The 12,500-nt window shown below is 36.4% G+C and overlaps 1 protein-coding gene across 1 annotated transcript in view; it reads right to left on the minus strand.

The window, feature by feature from the left end:
- The window catches only part of LOC144978040 (uncharacterized), a 207,112-nt gene extending 198,752 nt beyond the window's left edge, over positions 1-8,360 (minus strand). The window contains exon 1 of the mRNA XM_078923523.1: positions 7,943-8,360. The gene's annotated coding sequence lies outside the window, so the exon portion shown is untranslated. The remainder of the gene's footprint in view (positions 1-7,942) is intronic.
- Between the last annotated feature and the right edge of the window lie 4,140 nt (positions 8,361-12,500).

Consider the following 12,500-nt stretch of genomic DNA (forward strand, 5'->3'; position numbering starts at 1 on the left):
AAGAAGAAGAAGAAGAAGAAGAAGAAGAAGAAGAAGAAGAAGAAGAAGAAGAAGAAGAAGAAGAAGAAGAAGAAGAAGAAGAAGAAGAAGAAGAAGAAGAAGAAGAAGAAGAAGAAGAAGAAGAAGAAGAAGAAGAAGAAGAAGAAGAAGAAGAAGAAGAAGAAGAAGAAAAGAAGAAGAAGAAGAAGAAGAAGAAGAAGAAGAAGAAGAAGAAGAAGAAGAAGAAGAAGAAGAAGAAGAAGAAGAAGAAGAAGAAGAAGAAGAAGAAGAAGAAGAAGAAGAAGAAGAAGAAGAAGAAGAAGAAGAAGAAGAAGAAGAAGAAGAAGAAGAAGAAGAAGAAGAAGAAGAAGAAGAAGAAGAAGAAGAAGAAGAAGAAGAAGAAGAAGAAGAAGAAGAAAAGAAGAAGAAGAAGAAGAAGAAAAGAAGAAGAAGAAGAAGAAGAAGAAGAAGAAGAAGAAGAAGAAGAAGAAAGAAGAAGAAGAAGAAGAAGAAGAAGAAGAAGAAGAAGAAGAAGAAGAAGAAGAAGAAGAAGAAGAAGAAGAAGAAGAAGAAGAAGAAGAAGAAGAAGAAGAAGAAGAAGAAGAAGAAGAAGAAGAAGAAGAAGAAGAAGAAGAAGAAGAAGAAGAAGAAGAAGAAGAAGAAGAAGAAGAAGAAGAAGAAGAAGAAGAAGAAAACAACAACAACAACAACAACAACAACAACAATAATAATAATAGCAAGAAGAAGAAGAAGAAGAAGAAGAAGAAGAAGAAGAAGAAGAAGAAGAAGAAGAAGAAGAAGAAGAACAACAACAACAACAACAACAACAACAGGATGATGATGATGATGATGATTATAATGACGACGATGATGATTATGATGATGATGATGATGATGATCATGACGACGACGACGATGATGACGATGATGCTAAGATGATGTTAAGATATCGTTATTTTTATATATTGCGTAGTAGTCCCGGATCACGATGGTATAAAATACCCGTAGTGTGGGGGAGTTAGAGCTACACTACACGGCTAATTATGAATGGCCATAGCCATTAGCAGGTCTGTTCTCTGAACGCAATTATGGGGTGGTGTTTAGGTTTTAACATTGTCTTTAATGGAGAATAGTTGAGAGTTTTCCCATTACAACTAGATATGCCTTTAGATCCCAACAAAATGTTAACATTTATGAATATAAAAGGGGCAGCGTGGGTCGGCGATACGGTCTCTGCTACGTACCCGAAAGGTACCGAGTTCGATCACCCGCCATCATTGCCCTGTATAGCATTGAGCCATTCACCTCGCCCTCGCTCAAATTGCCGACGCTGACTGCGGCTGACGCCTGAGATATTCTTCCAGTCTTACCTTGGAATAGACCCTAGAGACAAATTTCCCCTACGGTATAAATAAAGGGAATTTTATTCATCTTTTTTTATTTTATTATTTATTATGTTTAAAAATTACAAGGTGAACTTTTTCATTAACAGTACAATCCCAAATGGCCAAAGTTACCCCGGGTGGCCATGATTACCCCAGGTGGCCATGATTATGCCGGGTGGCCATGATTACCCCAGGTGGCCATGATTACCCCCGGTGGCAATGATTACCCCGAATGGCCAAAGTTACCCCGCTTGGTCATGATCACTCCTGGTGGCCATGATTACCCCGAATGGCCAAAGTTACCCCGGGTGGTCATGATCACCCCCGGTGGCTATGATTACCCCAGATGGCCATGATGACTCCGGGTGGCCATGATTTACCCCGGGTGACCATGATTTACTCCGGTGGCCATAATTTACTCCGGTGCCCATGATTACCCCGGGTGGCCATGATTTACCCCGGGTGGCCATGATTTACTCCGGGTGGCCATGATTACCCCGGGTGGCCATGATTTACTCCGGTGGCCATGATTTACTCCAATTGGCTATGATTACTCCGGGTGGCCATGATTTACTCCGGTGCCCATGATTACCCCGGGTGGCCATGATTTACTCCGGGTGGCCATGATTTACTCCGGGTGGCCATGATTACACCGGGTGGCCATGATTTACCCCGGGTGGCCATGATTACCCCGGGTGGCCATGATTTACTCCGGTGGCCATGATTTACTCCGATTGGCTATGATTACTCCGGGTGGCCATGATTTACTCTGGGTGGCCATGATTACCCCAGGTGGCCATGATTACCCCGGGTGGCCATGATTACCCCAGGTGGCCATGATTACCCCGGGTGGCCATGATTACCCCGGGTGACCATTATTTACTCCGGTGGCCATGATTACCCCAGGTGGCCATGATTTACTCCAATTGGCCATGATTTACTATGGTGGCCATGATTACCCCGGGTAGCCATGTTTACCCCGGGTGGCCATGATTTACTCCATGTGGCCATGATTTACTCCGGTGGCCATGATTACCCCGGGTGGCCATGATTTACTCCTGGTGGCCATGATTTACTCCGGTTGGTCATGATTTACTCCGGGTGGCCATAATTGCACCAAGCTATGACATTAGATATAGATACAAACGACAGCGAGTTAAGGAAATAGAAATATAAATTATAACAGTTTGATTCGAAGCGGTATTTTATATATCGAGATGAACTGGATGCTGGAAATTTTAATTTTTTTCTGCAAACACACAACACACACACACACACACACACACACACACACACACATTTACAAATTTTCGCCAATAGATAGAATGCGCTTGGCCAAGGAGTTCACAACATTGCCATCCGGAAGTATAACGGACCAACACACAAACGCTGTGTAACCATGAACTTTTATAGTCTGGTTAATACAGTTTAGTGAGAACAACTCACAAACGCGGATGGCAAAAACCATAACAAAAGCCTGAGTGACGTCATCTGCATACTATCTATAGATAGTATGCGCTTGGCTAAGAAGCTCACAACATTGCCATCCGGAAGTTTAACGGACCAACACACAAAACTGTGTATATCCATGAACGTTTATAGTCGGGTTAATGCAGTGATCATTACTCATAACCGCGGATGGCAAAAAACCAATAACAAAGACATGAGTGATGTCATCTTCGAACTATCTATATTATTATGACAGTTTAATATAAATATATATGTATTTTGTGTTTACTTGAAAAAGGCCAAAGGTCGAAACGTCATTGTTCTTCATACGTGAGTCAGATTTGCTCGCTTTATCTTAGTGTCCATATGAAAGTAGTCGTTTTGAGCCAGCATTGGGCCAATATAGATAGTTCGAAGATGACGTCACTCAGGTCTTTGTTATTGTTTTTTTTTGCCATCCGCGTTTATGAGTAATTCTCACTGAACTGTATTAACCCGACTTTAAGCGTTCATGGTTACACACAGTTTTGTGTGTTGGTCCGTTACACTTCCGGATGGCAATGTTATGAGCTTCTTAGCCAAGCGCATACTATCTATAGCCGGAATTTATCCCGGTTTCTATAGATAGTATGCAGATGACGTCAATCTGATCTTTGCTATTGTTTTTTTTTTGCCATCCGCGTTTATGAGTAGTTCTCACTAACCTGGATGAACCAGACTTTTGATAATATGCGTCTTGGCTAAGAAGCTCATAACATTGCCATCCGGAAGTATAACGGACCAACACATAAAACTGTGTGTAACCATGAAGTTTTATAGTGTTGTTGATACAGTTTAGTGAGAAGTACTCACAAACGCGGATGGCAAAATATAATAACAAATGCGTGAGTGACGTCATCTTCATGCTATCTATGAACGTTTTAGTTACACATAGTTTTGTGTGTTGGTTCGTTATATTTCCGATGGCAATGAAGCGCAAATTGTCTATAGCGTGAAACAGACAATTGCAATTGCTTGCTATCCTTTTGTTAGGACGCTAGTCTATCGAAAATTACTTATACACACATTTTTACCGATAATGTTTCAACTATTATGACAATCTAATATATATATATATATATATATATATATATATATATATATATATATATATATATATATATATATATATATATATACAGTGTTTATTTGAGATAAATAACAATGTGAAATTGAATGTAAGTTTCAATTTAATTACGGAAACAGATAAGAATGGACGTTTGGGGTTTCCCCTTTATCAACAAAATAGGATGAATGAAATACTACCGATGAATGAGATAATGTGGTTTATATTTCTCTCCATTTTGAAAGTTTTTTTGACTGCCAAGAAGAGGGACATTTAAACCATTAGATATTTGAAAGACGAAAAAAACCCCCAAAAAACGTGAGCTTTTCTATAGATAGTTCGAAGATGACGTCACTCTGGTCTTTGTTGATGTTTTTTGCCATCCACGCTTATGAGTAATGCTCACTGAACGGTATTAACCCCACTATAAACGTTCATGGATACACACAGTTTTGTGTGTTGGTCCGTTATACTTCCGGATGGCAATGTTATGAGCTTCTTAGCCAAGCACATACTATCTATAGATAGTTCAAAGTTGACGTAACTCGGGTCTTTGTTATTATTTTTTTTTTTTTTTTGCCATCCGCATTTATGAGTAATTTTCACTAAACGGTATTGAACAGACTATAAATGTTCATGGTTACACATAGTTTTGTGTGTTGGTCCGTTATACTTCCGGATGACAATGTTGTGAGCATCTTAGCCAAGCGCATACTATCTAAAGATCAATTTCCACTTAACGTGTTCAAAATCAAAGCGCTTTACAAAGGGTCCCTGACCAACAGCAACACGTAATATATAGAACGACACATGACGCCTGTTAGGCGATATTACAATTCTTTTTTAGACAGAGACAACCCTGTTGGCGGTCAGGTACTCATTTTACACCTGAGTACGGTGAGATAATGTCATTAAAGAGCCTTTTCCAAGGACTCAACTATGCGCCGAGCTAGGCTCGAAGCAAGGACCTTCCGTTCCGAAAACGAGTGTCATACCACAAGACCACATAGTCGCAGGTCCAGTTATCTGACCAAATTGAATATAGATAGTATGCGCTTGGCTATGAAGCTCACAACATTGCCATCCGGAAGTATAACGGACCAACACACAAAACTCTGTGTAACCATGAACTTTTATAGTCTGGTACATACAGTATAGTGAGAAATACTCATAAACGCAGATGGCAAAAAGACAATAACAAAGACCAGAGTAACGTCATCTTTGTTCTATCTATCGTCATTGAGAAATGGAAAACGGCTGTAAGTAACGGATTAGGTCTATCATTACTATTCAGGATCTTACGCGGATCTTATCGTAGCCATGGTTATGTTATAGCCTGATACTGAAATCCAAAAGGACTGGCAGTTTGACGTCATTATTTGGTTTCTGCACCGTCTAGTTAGTGAGTTGTCGTTAGTAGAGCTCATGGAAACAAGTGGTCCCATTGATGGAACTATTGAATACAACTCACGATTTGTTTTCTTTTGTGGAAAAAGACTGGCATTTTGACATCATTTTTTGGTCAGTATAAGGCCATAACTTTACGAAGGCCACGATCTTATACGGCTGAGTTGTCTAGTGGTATGACACTCGCTTTCGGATGCGGAAGGTTCTGGGTTAAAGCCTCGCTCGACGCATTACTCACATTCTTTTATCACCGTACTCAGGTGTATACCTGACCTGGCCATCAACACCATTGTCTCTGTCGGAAATAAAAATTATAATATCGCCTAACAGGCGTCATGTCTTGTTCTACATGTTACATGTTGCTGTTGGTCAGGGACCCCTTGTAACGCGTTTTGAGCACGTTTAGTAGATATTGCACTATATTCTAAAAGCTCCATTTTTTAAATTTCCTCCCGAGGTAACATTGTTTTGAGACCGTGATTCACAAATAATTATGAATTTGGAAATGTTAAAACAAAATAATTTTAATTTTAATTTTTTTTTAATGGAAAGTCGCTTATGATGATCAAAACTTTCGGATGTTTTGGGATTTTTTAAAATTTCATTTTCGAGTAAAAGATCTTTAGTGCTGGTAATATTATGATCTGATTGGTAAAAGAGATTCACAATATAAATATAGATTTGGCTAGTTAATAACATGCGCTTTAAAATGAGCTTTTATATTGCGCAACATCCACTAAACGTGCTCAAAGCGCTTTACAAGTGTCCCTGTCCAACAGCATTAAAAATAATTTAGGACAAGACACGACGCCTGTAAGGCGATATTATAATTCTTTTTCGGGCAGAGACAACGCTGTTAACGGCCAGGTAGGTACTCATTTTACACCTGAGTACGATGAGAGAATGTCATTAAAGAGCCTTTTCCCAAGGACTCAACTAACTATGCGCCGAGCGAGGCTCGAACCTAAGACCTTCCGATCCGAAAGCGAGTGTCATTACCACAAGACCACTAAGCCGCACAAAATTAATTGACAGTTAAACGCCAAACTCAGGAAAAAGATGCATCAAAAAATTTAAACAGAACAGTCTTCCTTCAAAGCTCGATTGATCTAAATGACTATCGTCTTGGCAAAAACTCTCAAACCTGGGACTTCGCCAGTTTTCTGCCAAATCATATATTTTAATACGAGTTTTTCCCCTCCTGATTACGCCATTTAACTAGATAGTTGATTACAAAAAGAGAATTAAAAAGCTCTATTTTTCTATTTCTAAATTTCGCATGAAAAGGAAAAAATCCCCAAATAAAGAGAATTGAAAAATGATGAAAAATGAAAAAAATGTAAATGAAAAAAAGAAAATGTGACCCATCGTCTCAAAACGGTATTATGTCGGAACGAACCATAAGCCTAGAAGCCGAATGAAATGTTAAACTGGTCAAAAATATAAATTGTTGGCATTAGCACCCTAAAACATGGTATCTATTCTCCTCAATAAAACATACAAACTCAACACAAATCTGATATTTCTGGCTATAAATTCAATTTTCAACATCAACCAACTCGACTTAATACCGCTTTGAGGCAAATGGTCACAAATATCACATTAAAAAAATTAGAGAAAGATGGAGCTTTGTAATCGTATTACGGAAGTCAACCAGTGAAATGGCGTAATCTGGAGGAAATAAAATCTCGTATTTTCTTACTCAATCCTAGACATTTTTGCCATTTTTCAAAGAAAAAAAATGTATTAACTCTCTCCTTACCGATCATTTTCAGTATTTTCCCAAAAAATGGCAGGCTTACCCAGCAAAAAAAAACCTGCTTTTTAAAACTCAAACAATCTCTTTACAAAACAAATTTATGTTCTTATTAATTAAACAAAGATCAGTGGAATATACAAAATAAATCTGAATAAGAAAAACGTATATTATGTCGTAGCAAATGAGACGATTTTGCCGTAGGTGGGAAGGAGAGGGTTAAAAATGAGTATGTGCATAGATAGTTTTATTCAACTACCATGAACATGTAGAAATTAAGAACATTAGCTTTGATACTACTGTGTCAGAAAAATGTAATAAAAAAGTATGGGGTAAAAAAAGTACTCTGGGGTATACTGCGGATAATATAGTCGGTGTTAGGGTTGAGCGAGTAAAAAAATATATTGGGCAGAAAACTGGTGAAGTCCCAGGTTTGAAAGTTTTTGCCAAGACAAGATCGATCGAAATTTGAAGGACGAGTGTTCTGTTTACAATTTTAAATTCATGTGTTTTTTTTTTCCAGAGTGAGTACGGCAGTTAACCCACTCAACCCTAACACCGACTATATCCGTAGTTTATCCAGGGTTACTTTTACCCCATGCCTATTTATTACATTTTTCTGAGACAAATTATAGACGTAGTATCAAAGCTAATGTTTTTAGTTTTTACATGTTAATGGTAGTTGAATAAAATTATCTATGTATAAGCTCATTTTAAATACATATTTTCCAATTTTGAAATTTAGCAAAAAGCTCTAGGATCGAGTGAGTTAAATGGTAATTCAAGTTTACGACAATCTCAATGAATTCTTTCAAAAGCAACAACAACAAAACTGACAACAACGATATTGTTTATTCTTACTTTTTGTCTTGTTAGGAACCTGAAATTCAACTTTATATCCTCGAGTTTCCGGTAGGAGCGCTCGTTGCAAGACAATGACTTCGAAGAAACTTATTTTATTTATTATCTCCCTTGGCCGTCACCACAACCACCACCACCACCAATAGCAGCAGAAGCAGTAGTAGCAGCAGTAAAAAGACAAAATCTCCTTATTTATGAATGAAGAAGTTTTAAAACAAAATTCGTGTTTGCGGAGGCGACGATGACTGACTGGACTAACTAGGATCTCGAATAATTATAATATGAATTGTACGCGGCACGTTCAACACTGTTCTGTTCGAATGAAGTCGGACACTTATAGGCGCCGGCCCTCGTGCTTCCCTCGTTCCCGCCAATAGCAATTAGGCGTCAACTTCCCGCCGGTTCTTTTGGCGTGTACTGTTTGTCGTCTGTCCGTTTGTCACTTCGCGGGGAGGAGAGTTCGATAGATTTAGAGGAGCGGTTCCTGTCCCCTTGTTTCCTGCCAGCCTCCATCCGCCCCGCCCGCCCGCCCGCACGCCCGCCTTGCAGCATTGAATGTAGCTAATCTGAATGCGTTTATTGATATCGATGATGATGTTGATGTTGTTGTTGATGATGATGATGTTGTTGATGATGATGATGGTGGTGACGGTGCACGTGTGTAAACTCTGTACATACGTGTACTTACTTACTTACTTACTAACTTACTTACTTACTTACTTACTTACTTACTTACTCACTCACTCACTTACTTACTTACTTACTTACTTACTTACTTACTTACTTACTTACTTACTTACTTACTTACTTACTCACTCACTCACTTACTTACTTACTTACTTACTTACTTACTTACTTACTTACTAACTTACTTACTTACTTACTTACTTACTTACTTACTTACTCACTCACTTACTTACTTACTTACTTACTTACACACTTACTTACTTACTTACTTACTTACTTACTTACTGACTTACTTACACACTTACTTACTTACTTACTTACTTACTTACTTACTTACTTACTTACCTACTTACTTACTTACTTACTTACTTACTTACTTACTTACTTACTTACTTACTTACTTACTTACTTACTAGTTTACTTACTTACTTACTACTTACTTACTTACTTACTTACTTACTTACTTACGTATACTTACTTACTTTACTTACTTACTTACTTACTTATTACTTACTTACTTACTTACTTACTGACTTATCTTACTTACTTACTTACTTACTTACTTACTTACTTACTTACTTACTTACTTACTTACTTACTTACTTACTTACTTATTTACTTACTTACTTACTTATTACTTACTTACTTCTACTTACTTACTTACTTACTTACTTACTTATTTACTTACTTACTTACTTACTTATTTACTTACTTACTTACTTACTTATTTACTTACTTACTTACTTACTTATTTACTTACTTACTTACTTACTTATTTACTTACTTACTACTTACTTACTTATTTACTTACTTACTTACTTACTTATTTACTTACTTACTTACTTACTTACTTACTTACTTACTTACTTACTTACTTACTTACTTACTTATTTACTTACTTACTTACTTACTTTACTTACTTACTTACTTACTTACTTACTTACTTACTTACTTACTACTTACTTACTTTATTTACTTATTTACTATTACTTACTTATTTACTTACTTACTTACTTACTTATTTATTACTATACTTACTTACTTACTACTTTACTTACTTACTTACTTTCTTATTTACTTACTTACTTACTTATTTACTTACCTACTTACTTACTTATTTACTTACTTACTTACTTATTTATTAACTTTCTTACTTATTTACTTACTTACTACTTACTTACTTACTTACTTACTTACTTATTTACTTACTTACTTACTTACTTATTTACTTACCTACATACTTACTTACTTACTTACTTATTTACTGACTTACTTACTTATTTACTTACCTACTTACTTACTTACTTACTTACTTATTTACTTACTTACTTACTTACTTATTTACTTACCTACTTACTTACTTACTTACTTACTTATTTACTTACTTACATACTTACTTATTTACTTACCTACTTACTTACTTACTTACTTACTTACTTACTTACTTACTTACTTACTTACTTATTTACTTACCTACTTACTTACTTACTTACTTACTTATTTACTTACTTACATACTTACTTATTTACTTACCTACTTCCTTACTTACTTACTTACTTATTTACTTACTTACTTACTTACTTATTTACTTACCTACTTACTTACTTACTTATTTACTTACTTATTTACTTACTTACATACTTACTTATTTACTTACCTACTTACTTACTTACTTACTCCTTTAACTCATTGTAGTAAAGAGAGAACGAAGTTGACGTCACTTTGGTCTTTGTTATTGTTTTTTTTTACCATCCACATTTATGAGTAATTCTCACTTCACTGTATTATCCAGACTATAGATAGAATGATGTTGACGTCACCCAGTTCTTTGTTATTGTTTTTTACCATCCACATTTATGAGTAATTCTCACTTCACTGTATTATCCAGACTATAGATAGAATGATTGTGACGTCACCCAGTTCTTTGTTATTGTTTTTTTTTTGCCGTCCACATTTAAGAGTAATTCTCACTTAACTGTATTATCCAGACTATAGATAAAATGAGGTTGACGTCACTCAGTTCTTTGTTATTGTATTTTGCCATCCGCGTTTATGAGTAATTCTCACTGAACTGTATTATCCAGACTATAGATAGAATGAGGTTGACGTCACCCAGTTCTTTGTTATTGTTTTTTTTTACCATCCACATTTATGAGTAATTCTCACTTCACTGTATTATCCAGACTATAGATAGAATGATGTTGACGTCACCCAGTTCTTTGTTATTGTTTTTTACCATCCACATTTATGAGTAATTCTCACTTCACTGTATTATCCAGACTATAGATAGAATGATTGTGACGTCACCCAGTTCTTTGTTATTGTTTTTTTTTGCCGTCCACATTTATGAGTAATTCTCACTTAACTGTATTATCCAGACTATAGATAAAATGAGGTTGACGTCACTCAGTTCTTTGTTATTGTATTTTGCCATCCGCGTTTATGAGTAATTCTCACTGAACTGTATTATCCAGACTATAGATAGAATGAGGTTGACGTCACCCAGTTCTTTGTTATTGTTTTTTTTTTGCCGTCCACATTTATTAGTAATTCTCACTTAATTGTATTATCCAGACTATAAATGTTCATGGTTACACATAGTTTTGTGTGTTGGTCCGTTATACTTCCGGATGGCAATGTTGTGAGCTTCTTAGCCAAACGCACACTATCTATCGCGGCTATGTGGTCTTGTGGTATGACACTCGCTTTCGGACCGAGCCTCGCTCGGCGCATAGTTGAGTCCTTCGAAAAGGCTCTTTACTCACATTCTCTCACCGTACTCAGGTGTAAAATGAGGACCTCACCGGTAACAGTATTGTCTCTGTCGGAAAAAAAAATATAATATCGCCTAGCAGGCGTCATGTCTCGTCCTACATGTTACATGTTACTGCTGGGTGGGTACCCCTTGTAAAGCGTTTTGAGCACGTTCAGTCGATACTGTGCTATATAAATTCTCTACTCTATCACTGATCTCCATCTGGGGCGGTTCATGGCTACCACCTTCACCCCCCCCCCCCCCCCCCCGCCTCGCCCCTACCCCCCTCAACAAAATTTTGACATTTACTTATGTTACAGTGAATGACATAATCAGCCGGATAGTGAAAAGGTTTGAACTGAGATATTTCCAAGTTTAGTTACGAGGTCAATTTTTTATCAAAAATGAGTTTTTGTCATAAATGATTAAATCAACCCTTTTTGTACATCTTCGGGAAATATCAAAGCTTAATTTAATTTCACTTCTAAATGTTTTTTAAGCTAGTCAAGTTGAAAAATTATGAAATTTGAGAAAAGTTGCTGGATACCTTTCCCATATATCTGACCATAACTTCATGTAAAATCACCCGATTTACTTCATGTAAAGATTAAAGTGCTCTGGGGAACATATTCTTTCAGAAAATGCAAAAAAAAAAAAAAAACAAAAAAAAAAAAAACAAAAAAAAAAAAACAAATGCAAATCCAAAACTTTCACCTTCCGACTGATTATGTCATGCACTGAATTTATTAGTTCCAAATTTATCGTTCTACGTCTTCCGATTTAATCATCATGATGATGATGATGATGATGATGATGATGATGATGATGATGATGATGATGATGATGAGGTATTGTTGTGTTGTGTGTCTGTTGCCTGTGAAAATCTATTAGTTCATGTTGTAGCTGTTTTGCAAATTTCAATCTTGGTTTGTAAAGATAATTTAAGTCGAAGGGTTCAAGTTTGTGGCCAATATTGCTACCATTGCCAGAATTATTATCATCATCATCATCATCATCATCATCATCATCATCATCATCATCACTCATTTATTTGTTATTGTTTTATGCCATCTGCGTTTATGATAATTTTCACTAAACTTGTGTTGAGTTTGTATG

This window comes from Berghia stephanieae, chromosome 8 (assembly GCF_034508935.2).
Source record: "Berghia stephanieae isolate SIO BIC M18660-M18661 chromosome 8, UCSD_Bste_1.3, whole genome shotgun sequence".
NCBI classification, from domain to species: Eukaryota; Metazoa; Mollusca; class Gastropoda; order Nudibranchia; family Aeolidiidae; genus Berghia; species Berghia stephanieae.